Here is a 19,244-nt window from a genome sequence, read left to right as displayed (position 1 = left end):
GCAAGGTACTGGGTCACAGTCTAACCGACCAGTATAAACTGCTTCAGAAACCACCACCCCTGGGAATGAACACATCATCTAAGCAGGCTTCTGCCCCCTGTAACCCCCAAACAACCCTCCAGGGAGGCTACTGAAAGGCACCCCTGAAGTCAAGGGTGTCCCCAGATCCCACCTGGCTGAGGAGGACTCACCACACTAGCTGCCCCTCACTCTCACCCTGAGCTCGGTCCTCCCTGTCGGACTCCCTCACTTGAGCTCAGCAAGGGCTTGACCAACCTCACTCCAGGCACCTAAACTGAACCCACAGTGGGTACAGGTGTTCATTCAACCTGCTGCGAACTTAGCTCTAAACTTTGATCCAGGTCTGCCAGACGACTCTGCCCCATGGGGGCTGCACGGTGGAGGTTCAGGGATGTCCCTGCCTCGAGCCGCGACAGCCAGCGCCTCCCAGACCCCGCCAGGTGCTCCCCACCCTCCGCCCCCGAGTCTCCCACCCCTCTCCTGGCCCCACTCCCACCCTTGCGGCTCTCCACTCAGCAGGGCACAGGCCCCACTGCTCCTGGCTCAGCCCGGACCTCTGCTGTCACTTCAGGGCGTCGGTTCCCAGGGTGCTTGGGGTCCTATATCCACCCATCTCAGCGATTACACACTCTGGGAGAGACAGAGTGCAGTTTGGGGTCCCGCCCGCAGTTCACCATGAACACGTTTTCTGTTTTTTGCTTTATCTACTGGAGTTCTCTGAGATGTGTTTTTAAAACCTCAACTGTTGCTTTCAAAAAGACCATAAAGTCTCTGTGCTCAACTTCAAGAATAAAATCTTCAGTTTCAACCTTAAAGTGAAACTGGAGGGAAGACTAAAAGCAGTCATTCTTTCAAACTGAAAAAGAAAACCCACGTGACCATGTCCCAGAACACAGGTCACGTCACCCCTCCCTCCTCAGCCTTCTCCTCCACCACCAGCAGCCCGGCATCGCAAGGCCTGCCCTGGGCCGGCAAGGGCAAGGGAAGAGGGCAGACTGGCTCCTCTGTCTCCAGGCCACGTGGGCCGCTTGCTCCACCTCCTTCCCAAGTTCACGTGGCACTGAAACAGCCCCGGCAAGCTGGGGGTTCTGATCAGAAACACAACCTGCGTGGGTACCAAGCAAGGACCCTTGGTTCTTGTTTTCCCCGGTATCAAATAACCTTGATCAATACAACTACTGGGCCTGTTACATGTGGCTTCAGATGACAGAAGACCCTCAGGGTGTCCCCACTTCCAGTGACAGACGCAAACAGCTTGTAGGTCAGCCTACCAAGAGCTAGAAAAGCGAAACACGGTTTAAAAGAGATCCTTAGGCAGCCACAATCCAAGATTTCAAACAAAAGGGAAGCCCAGTGAGGGAGCTGGAGACTGAGAGGGCCGCTCCTTCCCTCGGGCCATCTGAGCAAAGCCCACCCTGTGAAGAAAAGGCAGGGAAAAAGTCAAGCAGAGGGGGCTGGCTAACACAGCTCTGGACGGTTCCTTGGGCTGGGGAGACAAAAATTCGAGCACAGGCCTGATGAGTCAATCTGGATGTCAGAAAACGTACCCAACACTCTGCCCAAACCGGCTGAGCGCTAAGTATCAGTCACCTCGCGGTGTTCAGGAGACAGACGGTGGGCTTCAGGACCTGCCGAGAAGGGAGGCACCCCAGGCTTCCAGATCAAGACGCTGGAAAGCTCCTCCCTGGGGTCAGGGGAGAAGGTGGGTGAAGGCTGCTGAGACTGAGCTTACAAGGACCACCCAGCCTCAAGTCCCTCAGGCCCTGAGTGAACAGACAGCTCTGTCCCCACTGGAGGTCTGCATCAGAGGAAACTCTGGAGAAGGCAGCGTTACTCAGAACCTCTATGGTTTTCCAAACATAATGTCCAACATGCAACCAAAAAAGCAAAAGAGGGTGTAACAACAAACAGGACCAAGAGAAAAAGAACTGAACCAGATCCAGAGGCATCAGATGTGTATCAGCATATCAGAGAATGCTAGAGGTATCAGATGGAAACCTCACTAGTTCAAAAATATACTGGACAAAAGGAAACATTTCTGAGAATCAAAACCGACTCTAGAACTTTACAATAACAGTGACTGAATTTAAGAACTCAGTCTCTGGGCTTAACATCAGATTGGACGTAGCTGAGGAGAGGATCAGTGAACTGAAAGATGAATCATTTAAAATATATATATATAAGAGGGAAAAAGTATAGAATATATTGAAGGAGCCTGTCGTTACACTACGTTGTTAAAAACTATCAATGGGGACCCTCATGGTAGAGAAAAGACAGAAAGGGGACTAAGAAATGCCTCCAGGGGTTGAAACTAAAGAGCCTCTTAATGAAAGTGAAAGGGGAGAGTGAAAAAGCTGGCATAAAACTCAACATTCAAAAAATGAAGATCATGGCATCCAGCCCCATCACTTCATGGCAAATAAATGGGGAAACAATGGAAACAGTGACAAATTTTATTTTCTTGGGCTCCAAAATTACTGCAGATGGTGAAATTAAAAGATGCTTGCTCCTTGGAAGGAAAGCTATGACAAACCTAGACAGCATATTAAAAAGCAGAGACATAACTTTGTCAACAAAGATTCATTTAGTCAGAGCTATGGTTTTTCCAGTAGTCATGTATGGATGTGAGAGTTGGCCCATGAAGAAGGCTGAACGCCAAAGAATCAATGCTTCTGAACTGGGGAGTTGGAGAAGACTCTTGAGAGCCCCATGGACTGCCAGGAGAGCCAATCAGTCAATCCTAACGCAAATCAGTCCTGAATATTCATTGGAAAGACTGATGCTGAAGCTCCAATACTTTGGCCACCTGATGTGAAGGACTGACTCATTGGAAAAGAACCTGATGATGGGGAAGACTGAAGGCAGGAGGAGAAGGGGACGACAGAGGATGAGCTGGTTGGATGGCATCACCGACTCGATGGACATGAGCTTGAGCAAGCTCCGGGAGTTGGTGATGGACAGGGAAGCCTGGCGTGCTGCAGTCCATGGGGTCGCAAGGGGTCAGACACTGAGCGACTGAACTGACTGACAGGGAGTTGGTTCAAGAATCAGACCAGTGACTCAAAAATGAAAACCACACATTGGTTTCAGCAGCTCTGCGGGTGCCTAAGGCAAAAAGAAAATGTTCAAGTGCTCAGAGGAAAAAAGGTGTGGCTTTGAATGGCACAACAACACTGAGAGCTGACTTTCCGAGAACAAGGAAGTCAGAAGATCATGGACTGGCATCTGTAAAATGCTGAAAAGCAAATAACCCCCAACCTGGAATTCTATACCCAACAAAAACACTCTTCAAACGTGAAAGCAAAATAAAGACTTGTAGGGCAAATGGAAATGAGACAACTCATCACCCACACACATGAACTAAATAAATATTAAGGCAGTGCTTTGGGAAAAAGAAAAGTAGTCTCTGATGGAAATATAAAAAACAAGTAAAGACCAACAGTGAGGTAACTGTGAGGTTGAATGTTAACTCTACAAAACAGTGATGTTAACGCCAAAAATATATCTAACAGTTTAAAGGAGAACAGTGACAAGGAGGAAACAGCCGTGTCAGGGAGGCAGTAAGAGTACTAAGTTAGGCTTGAATGAAGCCATGAAGTACCTGAAATGCGGCTGGCTCTACAATGAGATGCACTGCAAGCCTGAAACACACACTGGATATTAAAGACTTAGCGTGAAAAAAAGAATGTGAACTATTTCATTAGGTTTTATCATGTTCGTTACACACTGAAATGATAATCTTTGGGGTGTGTTAAAATAAAATATATTACAGGTAGTTTCACCTACTTCTGTTTTTACTCAACGTGGCTACCGGAGTCTGAATTACATGAGTGACAAACCTGATGTAACTGATACACACGGAACATTGCGTTCCCACGGATACATGTTATTTTCAAGAGCCCAAGGAACGTATAACAGAAAGAATATGTATTGGGCCATTAGGAAAGCTCGAATTATTTCAAAGGACTGAAACAATGCAGGGTATACCTAGGGATTGCAATCGGCTGACGGTTTATGGGCCCTCAAACGTCACCCCGCACGTGGTGATGATCCTAGGAGGCAGGCATTCTGGGAGGGGTCAGGCCAGGAGGGAATGGGCTCCTGTGCTGCGAGGACCGGGAGAAGCAGCAGGCAGTCTAGGAACCAGGAAAACAGGCCTCACCAGACGTGGCACCTGCTGGTGATCTTGGGACTCCCCAGCCTCCAGGCCTACAAGAAAACTTTCTGTTGTTTATCAGCTAGTCTACGGGTTTTGTAACAGTAGCCCAAAAGAGACGAAGACGGGGCTCTTCGATAGTGAAGGACAGGGAAGCCTGGCATGCTGCAGTTCACGGGTCACAAAGAGTCCAACACGACTTCGTGAATGACCACCACCACGACCACCACCAGTTTATCTGAGTTAAGACTAAAACGGAACTCATGGCTTAAGCTAGTTAGTCTGTTGAGCAGAGGCCAAAATGACTTGTATATTTTAAAGTATTTATCCAAAAGTGCCCCTTGGTAGCATTTTGCAGCCTGTACATAATAGTATCAATACTTTGAAAATAAATTTAATAGTCTACACTTCTAAAATATAATATTTCAAAATATTTTCCTGTAAGAGACTTAGAATAATTTCTCTGCAACTCTCCCTCTTTCCCTCTATTACAGGCCCTGAACAATTTTGCAGAAAAGTCAGTTTGGTGCTAGGAAGTCACAGGCAGGATACTTACCACTTTAAACATTAGTAGCAGGAACAGAAAGAGATTAGTCGTATATACTATATATTTATAGAGAATTATTTGCTGCCATTCATGTTGGAAGAGCAGAACATACCCATTTCCTTATGGTCCTTTCATAAACAATGCTGATTCTTTTTGGTATTGTCCGGTGAAGGGGAAACACTGTTATCAGAAAATGAAGCTAAAATCATGAGTTAGATAGGATGCTATTATTCTATTTTAGTATGTTTCTGAATCAAGATTAGATAAACAACAGATGGGCTGCCTTCTGTGGCTGAAAATAGAAATAATGGGTTTTTTGTTTGTTTTCCACACAAAGAATTTTTTTAAAAATTCTACAAATGCCTCTACTGTGAACTTGACAGTCTTGGCTAAGCTGCTTCTATTACAGTAACACATTTCTATTATTGAAACTCAGGTTCTAGTATCAAAATTCTTCGGGACATAGATAATTGGATTAGATGGATGAAAGAGAAAAAAACAAAGGGGGAAACTTTAGGAAAGGAAACATGTTCTTTTGAAAATCAAAGTTTAAAAGACAAAATGATGACTCTAATACAGAATCTAAAAACAATTCTTTTTAAACCTCAGGAACTATGTACTTGCAACAACAGAAAAATGAAATTTTTCTTTGTGCATGGCATTCTAGTAAGAGGCTGAACTTTATTTTCTCATTTAATCTTCACAGCCACCTATGAGGTAGATATTACTGTATTTAACATATTATTCCCTATATTTACATGAGGAAACGAAGACTCAAAATGTTACAGATGGGACTTTAAATCTCATGTTTTTAATAAATATGTTACATATGAATGGCTTTCTAGAAATATCTTCAAACTTTGAAATGTTTAACTCTTTCATAAAGTGCTTTGAGCCTCTAGGTAGCCCCTAAACAAATAGACAGAAATACTTTAAAAGGAAAAAAAAAACCAGCAACAACTAAGTACCTGGAAAATTACTGTTGCTTAAATAATACATAAGATGACACATATTCTAGGAATAAACTTTACTGATTTTAAACTGTAAAATATACATTATTCTGAAATCTCAAGCTACAGTTCATGACCAACCCTTTTCAGACATTAAATATTACCTTCTCAAGAATTATTTAACACACATTTTTAAAAAAGTGTTCTTGCAGAAAACAGTTGGTGTAAAGCATTTTAAAATCCAATAGTGAATTCCTGTTTTCAGTAAGGACATTCATTTTAAATATTTTAAAATACTTTACACAAGCCCACTTTTCTTCAAATCAGGGACTTAAATACATGCAACTTACTTTAAACCCAACTGGGTATTTTGAAACAATGTGATCTACTACCACAAACAATTTTCAAATGTTTGAAAGTTTCATTAATATGAGAAATGACACTGATAGAAACCCCACCGATATTCACGTGAACATTTATTCAAATATTACGTTCTCCAAGACACCTGAGGAGGCTACTTCAAGGATAACATCATTGCTTAATACATTTTAAAAGCCTCTCATTAGCAATTATCATCAAAACTTGACAAGCATTCTTTGAGGCATGCTCAGTAACAGTAAATCGTATTCAATTATGTATGGATATTACTTCAAATAGGAATTCAATAGCTCTCGTGCTCAGTTTACAAGTCTGTCTAACATTCCTCTCAAGTAAAATCCTGAAGGAAAACTAACACTATAATTCTAGTGTTTGAGTTTCATTCACATGAGATACCCAGAGCAGTCACATTCACAGAGAAATAAAGTAGAACAATGGTTGCCAAAGGCCAGGAGACAGGGAGGAATGGAGAATCACAGAATTTCGGTTTGGAAAGATGAAATTTCTCTCTCTTTACTTCAAAGATACCATGACAGAGGATTTTTACAGGATGAAATACCGACTCTTTCAAAGAGCAGACAGTCCCTATTCATTGTAAAAACTGTTTCAAAGAACAGGAGGAAAAGACCTCACTTTATGAAGCTGTTACATCCTTGACACCAGAAAGGAAAAATACGGGGCAAGAAAAGAAAAACTAGTACTGTCGCGGTCTGTATCTCTCATGAGAATAGACACAAAAGTCTTAAATGGAACATAAGAACTGGAATGTGAGATATGAACTTGGCCTTGCTTGCACAACAGGATTTCTACAAAGAATACATATGAGAATTTACACACAATTAGAGCTAGCAGAAGAGTTCAGCAGGGATGCTCAAGATAAGGTCAATATATAAAACTCAGTGGCATTCTTGGAGACCAGCAATAACCAACTAGAAAAGATCTCATTCACAATTGAAACAAACACTGTAAGGTACCTAGGAACAAATTAATGAATACACACATGAAGAAACAAAAAGATACTAAAACTCTGTATCACAAAGACAGAAATTTCCCCTGCATTCAGTTAAAACCTAAAACAATTTCAACAAAATACAACCTGATTCTCATGAAAAAATTATTCTAAAATTCAAACAGAAGAGTGCCAGGAACAGTTAAAATAATTTTGAAGACGCATAAGGTAGAGGAAATGTGGGATTGAAACCCGGTTGTTCAAACAGAGCAGTAAATAAGGGAGCCTAAAAATGGAACTTGTATATTACAGTAATGCATTACTATTTACATGGGCTACTTGATAAATGGTGCAAAAAGCACCATTTATATGAAAAACTAAAATTGTTACTCATAACACAGATAAAAATAAATTTCAAGAGATTAGAGTCGTGAATTAAAAGATCAAATTGAAAAAACTGCTGGAAAAAAACGGCAGACCATTTTGATGATTTTTCAGAGATTTCTTAAAACACAAAAGGCAAAGAAAACACAAAGTGAAAAGACAAGCTAGAGAGCAGGAGAAGATATGTGCAATGCAAGTAACTGAAGAAGAATTAAAACAAGAATAACAACAAAAGGCAAATAACCTGACAGAGCAGAGGACAAAGGCAACAAATAGGCCAATCACAGAAGAGAAACCCCAAACAGCCAATAAACATATGCAAACACTGAGGCACAAGGGAACTAAAAACAAAACTCAAGACAGGCTTGAGATACTGTCTCAAAGGTTGACAAAAACTCAAAAGCCTGAGAACACCAAGATGGGGCGCAATGGGGAATTCCAACTCTATACTGCCAGTGGAAATTAAAAGAACCACTTGAGCTGAAGATGCCTGTATGTTAAAATGCCACGACTACACTTTTAGGTATACACCCCATGAACATTCTTGGTGATGTACAAGGAACATAGGTATCACAATAGTGAAACACTTGGAACTCTATGTCCCTCAGCAAAAGAATGAGTAAAGGCATTAAAGTACATTTGTCCATTAAATCTCTCTACTGCAGTTACAATGAACAAGTTAGTGGTACACACACTGTCATGTGTATTCTCAATAACTTAAACATGGCATCTGCTAAAGTTTGGTACTGAATGGTTTAAAAAACAGTTTATGTACGCACGTGTGTGTGTGTAAATACCAGTAACAGCAGCAACAATAAATGAAAAACTGAGTAACAGAACTAACAGTCGAGAACTTCTTATACAGAAGGCACTCTTCTAACTGCATGGAGAGGCCTAAAAACAGTCCTAGGAGACAGATTCTACTACTATTTCTATCTAACACGATTACTCTTTTATTACTATGAGATTCCATTACTCATTCTACAGATGAGGAATTGAAGTGGAAAGAGGTGAAGCTGATGGAAAACTATAAAACTAGTAAATAATAAGAGTGAGATATGAAGCCAGGATTCCTGACCCAGACTTTATACCTTAATAACTCCGTTAGTTATTATACCATTTTCTATTCTTTTTAGGATGTTGGAAATCCAACATTATTTCTGTAAGTTGGAAATAAAAAACACTTATAGAACCTATGACTGTAAACAAATGAATACACACACAGATTTTTACATAGCTCAAACTGGTTCTAAAGTTGCTAAAAGAGTCTTAGGAATGCTAAAGATGCTCAAAGATTCTTAGGAAAATAGTGGCATCCCAGCTACTTCAATCTACTAATTTACATGTTTGAGGTCTGGTATTTTACAGATCATTCTTTCAGAGCCAAACATTATTTCTTTTATAATCCTAATATAATATATATTTGGAATCCTAGAAACTTTGCATGGAGAAGCACATGATGTAATTCAATCATCTCTTTCTCTCTCATCAGAGGCAAAATTTGATTACTTAGCTTCAGGCCTGAAAACTCGTATTAAGAGTTCTTAATAAGCAATTCTACCAAGAAATGTAATGAAATTTCAATTATTCATTTTTTCTGATCTCTCAATTATAGGTTGGTCTTTTAAAAGCAAGCAGCTAATATTTATAATATTATGATATCTATAATATAAAGTATAATGATACAATAATTAAAATGTAATTTTGTGTAGAATTATTTATACCGTAAAATAAAAAAGGAAATGGCATTTTCAGTCATCAAGTATTTACCAGAATTGACTATGTGCTAGTCACACACTCCTTGTTTCCAGTGAAACTGGAACTTTTCTTAAAAATGTCTTTTCTTCTCAATCTACACATTCCCATTCTCAATGCCATCATCTGCTAACATATAGAACATGCTTCGAAAAAATATGAAAAAGATGTTCTTGCATTTTAAGACTTCACTGTCTACCAGGGGAAAGAGACAAGTAAACAGAAGTTATCTATAATGCATAAGTACTTTAACAAAGTGAGCAAGTCACTTAACATTTCTAAGCCTCAAATGAGACAGATGTTTAAGAACTCTAAATTACAGAGGGAACTGGAATAAACCATTTCTAAGGTCCTCTCTAGATCTAAAATTCTATGATTATCTGATCTCTTTAAATTAAAAGGTAAATCACAAAATATTCAGTATGCAAAAAAGAAAAACTAAGACCAACTAAAAGGTGAAATTGTTTGTACAAATGCATTCGAATGTTTTTTCAAAACTGTTAAAACTCCCATTCTAAGTATCAGTAAAATTTCCACAGACACTGTCTTTTAATCAACATCTTCCCCTCAAACCTGCAGACTTCTAAGTAATCAACAAGCAACTATTTTGTGATAACAGAAGTAAAGTGCTTAAAAGCCCATGGCTTGGACTCACGAAAGTGATCTTTTAGAAGGAAGATGTTAACAGAAACGTGTGTATGACATTCTTACTACAATAAATTTGTTCATTAACTTCACTTCAAAATTTTAATGTTCAGGTTTTTCATGAAGAGTTAAAAAAAAAAAACAGCTAAGATTAGCTCTTTTCACTGTTAAATGTTTTGAAATTTAGAACAAGGTTTCCCTTACCTGACATGGACATGGAATGTGATATTCTCTGCAGAGTTCTTGTATCCACGTTGTTTCCCAGATGCCGCGGTAAGCTTGCTCAAAAAGTAGCATCCAATTACAACCATGAGTGGTATGAGATACAGAGTGCCGAAAACACCAATCCGGATCATAAACTCCACCAGTTTATACTGGTTCTCCTTTTCAAATGGAATCTCAACTCGCACTCTGTTTAGGGATATAATGCCAGCTAAAAGGAGTGAAACCCCAACTACCACACACAGGCAGAGGCGTGCAAGAACAAAATACCTCAAGGCATCAACATTGTAGAGGCCAACAAAACACATGCCACTGATACCGTCACCTTCAATTTTATTCATCGCTGAAAGGATGATGGTCAGCGTTCCAGCCCCACACACCGGTATGAAACAGCAAGGCTTTCTTCTCGATAGCTTCACTACCCCACTTTGGCACAGCTGCCAAGAACCACGTGATGGTAAGAATCACCCACCAAACTCTGCCAGCCATAGTGAAAAACATAGAGTATCATGGAAAGCATGATACCGGCTTTGTTATGAGATTCTTGGGTCACTGTGGAAGCCTTATACTGTGCAGGGCTGGATGCACTGCAGGTGACTCGGTCCTCAAGCAAAAACCCAATAAAGAAAATTAATGACACCATCATGTAGCAGGCAGCATACATTATAATGGGTCTTTCAGGATAACGGAATCTTATCACATCAATCAAAAAAGTGAAAAGAGTAAACAACGTGGCAGAGAGGCAAATGCCTGAAGTCAATCCTATGAAATACCGAGCAAATGAAAGCTCTCCTCTCCTAAAGTACATCTTTCGACAAGGAGGTGAACAATCACGCACGTGCAAAAAGGCACAGCCAAGATCAGGATCGATTTTCAACTCTCGGGGACACCAAAAGCCACAGTCCCTCTGCACTGCACTGAGGCTCCGTCAGTAGGATCGCCAGCTAAATTCAGGTCCACCAGCCGAGGAGACGGCTCACCACAATCTGGGAACCCAAAAACACAAGACAAGAATCATTTACTCATTGGGAACCTAATGATTTGGATTTCCACATTTAGCAGTTGTGGCTTATTTATGCTTATGTCCTTGGAGAACATTACAATATGTCGAAGAAATCATGCAAATATCTTGCTTGTGGGTCATACAATGAGATATTCCACAGTTGGCAAAAAAACGAAAAATGTATACTTAATTTTGTTTTGGCTTCAAAAATATTACTCTTTATTAAAACAGGCATAGCCATGAATAAATAGTGTAATTAATGCTATTTATTTAGGACACACAGTTTACAGGAAGATTTCAAACTATAAATAAGTATATATAAAATAATCATACATAAATAAAAAGCTCCAGTAGAATAGTAGCTAAAAGGTTTTTTTTTTTTAACGTTTAATTACAAGATAGTCCTCAATTTACCCTAGACTCAAATAGAACTTTCTTAAAAATAAGAGGTAAAAATCTTCCCTAGAACAAGATGGTGGAGGAGTCGGTGGACGTGGGGTACATCTCTATCCGAGGATACATCAGGAATACACCTTCAGAGACAGAAGTGCATGCAGAACACCAGCTAACAGGGGGCAAGAGGACCTGACCAGTGGAAAAGAATATAGAGAACCATGCAAAGCTCGGTATGATGAAGGAACTACGGGAAAAACGGAGTGTCAGAAGGACTGGACCTGCCCTCGGCGGGTGGGGGAACTGAGGCAGGGGTCCAATCCCCACATGGGGCAACTGTCTCAGTCAGAGGAGAAACATTTAAGGCTGAGAGTGAAACAGCCGATCTGTGGCAGCCTAAATGGAATGAGAATCAGACAGTCCTTGCCGCAGCCATACACACCCCGGACAGGGACACTGGTCCCCTGGAAGGCACAGCAGCCGGGAGCTGGAGTTTAGGGATTGTGGGGCAGTCCCAGGGCGAGGGCTGCTGTTGACTGCGGAGAGATGGACTGAGGGGATGTGAGGGAAAAGAGACGGACTTAGGGGATATGAGGGAGGAAAGCCAGGCAGCCACGGAAGCCAGGTGATACTGCTGAGTCATGGGTAGGGGATGGAGCCATCACCATAGCCTCTCTCTCCCCACACGCCAGCATCGGCAGCTGAACAATAGAGTGAGGCTGGCCCATCAAACGCCTGACACACAGCACTACAGAGAAGGACCCCACCCAGGGTGCCACTTTAAGTGCCAGGGGCACCAACCTACAGACTAGGATCCCAGCCAGGAGGGCCCCTCTATGTGCCTGACACACTCAACAACAGAGAAGGACCCCAGGCAAGGTAGCCCTCTAAGTGCCTGAACAGGTGGAGCTACAGACAGGCCTTCTGATCACCAGCTACAAGAGGCTCGAAAAAAGACTCTGATAGGGACATAACTCCTGCAGCGGAGGCAGTCCGTGTCCTTGCACACTTGGCGCTGCCAGCATCCCCGAAACCCCAAGCAGCTGCGCCAATTTCATGCTCAACTCTCACTGGGGCAGAGCTGCCACAGGCAAAAAAGTCTTGCGTCTCTGCCCACAGGGTCGCTTCAGACATGTGCAGCTTTTTGCCGCCCTGTTATCTGTGGCCTGCCAGGCAACTCTGTCAGGGAGGAGGGGGTTCTCCAGGCAACAACACTGGAGCGTACCGCCCAATACTGGCTGCCATACCCTTCTAGAGCACTGTATTTCCTGCTGCCCTCTCAGCCAACTCCCCTGAGTACCTGGTGCTGCCAGAACCCCTGCGGCCCAAGCAGCTGCACCACCTCCACACTTGGCCCTCACAGGGGCAAACCCAAGCCCTCCAGGGCAGCCCCAGGAGCAAACCCCAGTGGACGACCCTCATGTACACCCATGGCTGATTCATGTCAATGTGTGGCAAAACCACCACAATATTGTAAAGTAATTAGCCTCCAATTAAAATAAATTAATTTTATTTAAAAAAGAAAAATGCCAATATTAACACATATATATGGAATTTAGAAAGATGGTAATGATGACCCTATATATGACGCATAAGAGACACAGATATATAGAACAGTCTTTTGGACTCTGTGGGAGAAGGCAAGGGTGGGATGATTTGAGAGGGTAGCGTTGAAAAGTGTATGTTATCATATGTGAAGCAGATCGCCAGACCAGGTTTGATGCATGATACAGGGTGCTCAGGGCTGGTGCACTTGGATGACCCTGGGGGATGGGATGGGGAGGGAGGTGGGGGAGGGTTCTGGATGGGGAACACATGTGCACCTGTGGTTGATTCATGTTGATGTATGGCAAAAAGCATTACAATATCGTAAAGTAATTAGCCTCCAAGTAAAGTTAATTAATTAGTTAATTAAAAAATAAATAAATAAAGTTTGATTGCATTGGTCCCTGGCTAAATGGACTACAGGTTCAGTTCCTCCATCGTTTGTAGAGCATTCTGGAGTCTTTTGAGTTAATGCAATTGCCCTTAAGACTGGCCCTTGTAAGGGTGGGTCTACAGGAGTCCCCACGGGTGTTGCATTATTCAGTGGTACTGGTGTGGCTAAGTACCGTGGAGCGCCTACAGATGAGCAAAGCCAGCAGCAGCCCCCGACCAGCTGGGGCTGGTGTCGTTAACAACGCAATGAGTTGCGTTGAAAACCCGGTACAGATGGGAATCTGGGGGGTGAACTCTGTGACCTGGTCACGCTGCCAGCAGCAGAGCCTGATTTTTTAGAGCAAAGTTGGTCTGTGATTTCGTTTGTGTTATTGTCCCTGTCCAGTAGGTTTTTCCATTTGGCAGACGACACCTGTTCTGGGTTGTAACATCTGCGTGGCATTTGGGGGTAGATGGAGGCATGGGGGCATGGTGGCGATGCCATGGTGTCGGGATGCTGCCCGGGGTTTGGATCCTCTGGTGGGGGAAAGGCAGCGGCAGTGGGGAGCGTGACTGGAAACATTTTCGGTGCCCAGGCCCCTGGACATACAGCACATGGTCATGGAGGCAGCGGGTGATCGACCTATAGAATTGGCCATCTATACATTGTTCTAGCTGTTGGTTAAGTAAGCAATTTTCCAAGGGTTGACTGTAATGTTGACAGGTTCATGATGGATAAGGAGCGGCACCATGTCACAGCAAGGAACACTGAAGGGCTGCAAAGCAGCCTGCCCATAACAGATAACTGAACACTAGCAAAAGGTTTTCCCCCATCTTTGGGTTGTTATGGCTATAGCAACTGAGCCTATTGTGAAGAGGGGTCGGCTATACTGTGAGCAATTTAGTTAGTAGGGAGAATCGCTCATAAAAGACATCCAATAAGAATGAGGCTTCCCACTCTGATGAGATAACAGACAGCTAATCGCAGCTTCTGACCCAAATCCCAGTCCTGGGGTGTGACTGAAGCAAGAAGCAGCGGGTTCCTGTAATAAGGACACCTGGAAAACAGTTCGGGACCCCGAAAATCCCGTCAAGGTCTGGTTCCAAAAACAATGGCCCTCCCCCGTGAAAGATGCTGAGCCCTGCTCTAGTCACTCCAGAAGCTGACCAGTCCATGCTGCTGCCTTCTTGACTCTGGTGTGGTGGATCCAAGGGATGATGCCTATAACTTTAACAGTGGTAGGGGTTGCCAGGACGACCATGTGAGGGCCTGTCCAAACTGGCTGGAGTGGTTCTTTTCTCCCATCTTTAACCCATACCTCATCTCCTGGCTGATAGGGATGAAGCCAATTGCCCAGGAATGGGTGTCTTTTCTAAGGTTTCTCAGACAATATGGTGGAAGACTCTTCCCAGGGCCTAGAGGTGTTGGGACATCTCAGTTCAGCTAGTTGTTGGGGGTTTCCCTTGAGTTTTCCTATCACCAGGTGCCTTCTCCCATATAAGATCTCAAAGGAAGAATATAGCCTGAGGATCTCAGGGTGCATCAGGCTCGGAGTAAGGCTAGGGGTAACATATTGACCCAAGATAACTGGGTCTCCCGGCAGAGTTTAGCTAATGTAGTAACTTTCCCTGAGCTCTGTGGCCTGTAAGCAGTGTGAAGCTTCCATTTGATTCCCAGTGTCCTGGATAAAGTTTGGATTATCTCAGACACAAAAGCTGGCCATTGTCAGACCCTATGGAGAGAGGCAGCCCATATCTCAGGATGATGTCTCTTAGCAAGGCCTTAGCCACTCCTCGTGCCTGTTCAGTGGGGGGGGGGAGGCTTCAGCCCATCCTGAGTAGGTGCAGACTACCACAAGTAAATACTTAAAGCCCCTATAGGGCTTGACTTCAGTAAAGTACACTTCTAGATCTTCAAAGGGCAGTGTCCCAGCTGTCTGCACCCCTGGGTTGGGTCTTGGTCCCTGGCTGGTATTGTTTTGTGCACACGTCTAGCACTGATCTGGGCACACAGGGTTGGGAGCTTAGGAATGAAATAGCAGTGGCTCAGTAAACTCTACAGCACGGCTTTTCCTAAATGAGATGCCTCATGATGTTTTACCAGCTGGACTGCTACATTGCTGGGGGCCGAGTGTCTTTGGTCTGGGGGCTCCCACCAGCCCTCCTTTTCTTTTACTCCTCCCTCATTGATCTTCTTCGTTTTTGTTTTTAATCTTCTCCCCCCACCCCCAACTGTCAATAGTTCCCTTTCTTTATAAATGGCTCCACATACATGCAAAGGCATGCCTTGAATCAGTACAGATGTTGACTCGATTCCCTTCGGCGTGCCTTAGCTCCTGGGCGAGTGCCCACAGCTCAGCCCACCGTGCTGACCACCCCGGTGGCAAGGCCTCAGCTTTCACTGTCTTGTCAGTTATTGTTAAGGCAGAGCCTGCTTTGCGCTGGCCGTCTTGCTGCTTCCATCACTGAACAGCTCCAGTTCTGGGTACTAGAGGGGAATGTCCATCAGGTCTGGCCTGCTCGAGTAAATTTCATCTATGACCTCCTCTGAGTTATGATCAGGGTCTTCCGCTTCCGTAGGTGAAAAGGTGGCTGGGTTCAGGGTCTGCACAGTCTCAAGTTGGACCCGTGGGTTTTCGCAAAGCAGTCCTTGATAGTGAGTCATCCTGGAGTTGGTCAGCCACTTATGCCCCTGGCTGTTCATCACAGCAGTAATAGCACGGGGAACCTATACATTTATATTTTGTCCTAGAGTAGGCTTATCTGCTTCTCTGACCAAAACCACAGTGGCAGCTGATGCCTGGAGGCAGGTGGCAATTCCGCGACCACTGGATCCAGCCATTTGGACAGGTATGCGACGGGGCGCCGCCATGGCCCAAGCGCTTGTGTGAGGACCCTCTGTGCAGTGTGAGTTTTCTCATGTACAAAGGGGTTAAGGTCGCTTGTCACATCTGGCAGCCCTAATGCTGGAGCGCTGGTCAAGAGTCTCTTTGTCTCCTCGAAGGCCTTTTCCTATTCAGGTCTGCCCGCTAGGGGGTCCTTATCAGACCCTGCTGTGGCTTTAAACAAAGGCTTGGCAATTTCAGAGAAAGCCAGTATCCAGATCCGGCAGAATCCAGCAACCCCGAGGAACTCACAGACTTCTTTTTTGGTGTTCAGCCAAGGTATTGAACAGATGGCTTGCTTCCTCTCATGTCCGAGCACCTGATGTCCCTTTTGAGATGACAAACCCCAGGTATTTGACCTCCTATCTGCAGATCTGAGCCTTTTTGCATGACACTTTGTACCCTGTGGTGGAAAGTAGAGCCAACAGGGCCTTGGTGCCTCTCCAGCAGTCCCCTTGGGTGGGACTGACTAGCTACAGGTCATCCACGTACTGGAGTAGGGTGCAGTTTAAAGTTTCTCCGGCAAGGCAGCAAGGTCCGCAGCCAGGGCTTCACTAAACAGGGTAGGTGAGTTCTTGAAGCCTTGTGGCAGTCAAGTCCAAGTCAGCTGTGTCTTTCTCCCGGTGTGTGGGTCTTCTCATTCAGAGGCAAACAAGGGCTGGCTGGAGACAGTCAGAGGGAGAAGAATGCGTCCTTGAGATCGAGGCAGGTGAACCAGCTTGCCTGAGCAGGTAAGAGACTCAGGAGAGTGTAGGGATTTGGGGCCACTGGATGGATGGTGATCAATGTGCACTGCTGATGGTGCAGAGGTCCTGGACAGGGCGATAGTCACTCCCTCCAGACTTTTTGACTGATAAGAGCGGAGTGTTCCAGGGAGACTGACATTTGATCAGGATCTCAGCATCTCGTAGGCGCTGGATGTGGTCCCCAATTCCCAGGTGTGCCTCCTGGGGTACTGGATATTGCTTTTGTCTAACAGGAGTGGCTTCTGGCCTCAGGTCCACTACAATGGGGGCATGTGTTTTGGCCAAACCTGGAGGCCCCTTCTCTGCCCAGACATCAGGGAATTCTTTTAGCAGTCTGGGGGGATTTATTTGTTTCCTCCATGAGGAACAGAGATGTCATTCATCTTCCCTGGGCATGGGCTCAGCCATCATCAAAGCCGACTGGCTCCCCAAGGTGAGGCTCACAGGCTTTCTGGGGGCAAAGGTGATTTGCACCCCCATTTTTGCCAGTAAGTCTCTACCCAGCAAGGGAATGGGGCATTCCAGGAAATACAGAAATTCATGAGTCACCAGATGGCCCCCTAGCTGACATGAACGAGCCTTGCAAGATGAGCGGCTGCCATGTCCCCTGTGGCCCCAACAACAGTTGCTGTTCGGCCTGTGAGGGGGGCCACAGGTGTGGTTAGCACGGAGTGTTCAGCTCTGGTGTCCCCCATAAAAGTCATTCATTGGCCCCTACTTTCACTGTGCCCGTGGGCCCCCAGGGGCCCAGGATCAGGGAGCCCAGTCTTCCCTAATCTGACTCTGCTCCTGCCAGACCGATAAGGTCTTGGGCAACCGGCTGAGGCTGATGCCTTTCTTTGCTGGGGTGACTGAACTTCTTCGACCTTTAGATATCCCTCTGCGGGGGGTGCACTCATTCCTCCAGTGTCCGGTCATTTGCAATGGGCACGCTGGTCATAGCATAGTGGCTCCTCTCAGTCTCCCCTTCCACCAGGGCACAGGGTTGCACTGGATCCGAGCTCCTCAACGCTACTGCTAGCAGGGCTGCTTTCTGTTTCATTTTTTTTCTGAGTGGTTGGGCCACAAATACCCTACTCTGTCTCTGTCCGTTCATGCAAAATCTTGCCCATGGGGGCAGGGTCTGTGCTATTAGAAGCCAGGAGTCTACGCGTAGAAACTGATTTGCATGTCCTGGAACCCCAGTGACTACCTGGTGTGCTGCTTAGACAGTGGGCAGGTCAAGAGTGCCCTCTAGCGGCCATCCAACGTCAAAGGCTGGTCAATCGAGCTCACAAAATTTAGGAAGCTTCCCAGGGGTCACCTTGACTCCGTAGTCTCCCATAAAGCCCTTCTTAAAGTTCTTTAGCATGCAATCTAAAACTGTTTTCTTAGAGGAACTTCCCCTCCTGTTGACAAGTGTAATCTACCTTGCAGGATTCTGAGGAAAACCTAATCTCTTAGATCTTGGCTCAAGAAGTCAGTTGACAAAAAAAAACAAAACTGGTAACCAATAATTTCTCCCTCCCTGTGTATCCCGCCCTGAGTCAATGGCACAAAAACAAACAAGGGTGGGTGCCCCCTCAAAAGAGGAGACCAATCAGATGCCCGCTTGTCTGTGTCCCCAGGGGGAATTTAGGTGCCTCTTAGCATTGGTGGATCAGTATAAACCCCTGATCCGGATCTGTCTTGCAGGGAGGGACTGGGTCCCCCAGAGGCAGACACTGCCTTGAGCCATATGAGGTCACCACGGAACCACAAGGTAGGGCCCACTCAGATTCGGTAGCCACAAAGGCTGTAATGCCACACAATCGAGCCTGAAGTACAAGCGAATCAGGCCGTACACTCATTCACATTCATTTTTTGTCTGCCTGGCTACTCTCCCGAGGGAGATTTAAGACACCTCTTAGCATTGGCAGGTCGGTATAAACCCCTGACCCAGACCAGCCTTGCAGGGAGGGATCAAATACCCCAGAGACTGGCACCACCTTTCAGCCTTACGAGGTCGTCACAGAACCACAGGTTTCGGACCCTCTCAGGCTCCATAGTCCAAGGACTGTGGAGCTCACTTTTACTTCCTGCAATCAGCAATCATGCATACAGAGTCACCCAGAGGTCATCACAGCACCTCCCTTTTCCCAAGTCCCCAGGTCTCCCTATCTGATGCTCCCTTCCTGGGAGCTCCAAGGAGGTGATCAGCCTCCTCTTCTACCTATTGGGGTAGGAGTTCCTGACTGAGGACTGGCCCCAGGGCCTTACCTTATTCTGCGGCCGTTCCTGGTGAGTTGGTCCATTCTTCCAATGAATCCGGTCG

At 44.9% G+C, this 19,244-nt stretch overlaps 1 pseudogene; it reads right to left on the bottom strand.

Moving 5' to 3' along the window:
- Positions 1–918: 918 nt before the first annotated feature.
- Positions 919–12,076, bottom strand: LOC128060215 (frizzled-3-like; annotated as a pseudogene).
- Between the last annotated feature and the right edge of the window lie 7,168 nt (positions 12,077–19,244).

The sequence above is a fragment of the Budorcas taxicolor genome, chromosome 2, assembly GCF_023091745.1.
Source record: "Budorcas taxicolor isolate Tak-1 chromosome 2, Takin1.1, whole genome shotgun sequence".
Classification (NCBI taxonomy): Eukaryota; Metazoa; Chordata; class Mammalia; order Artiodactyla; family Bovidae; genus Budorcas; species Budorcas taxicolor.
This window is presented reverse-complemented; position numbering and strand designations above follow the sequence as displayed.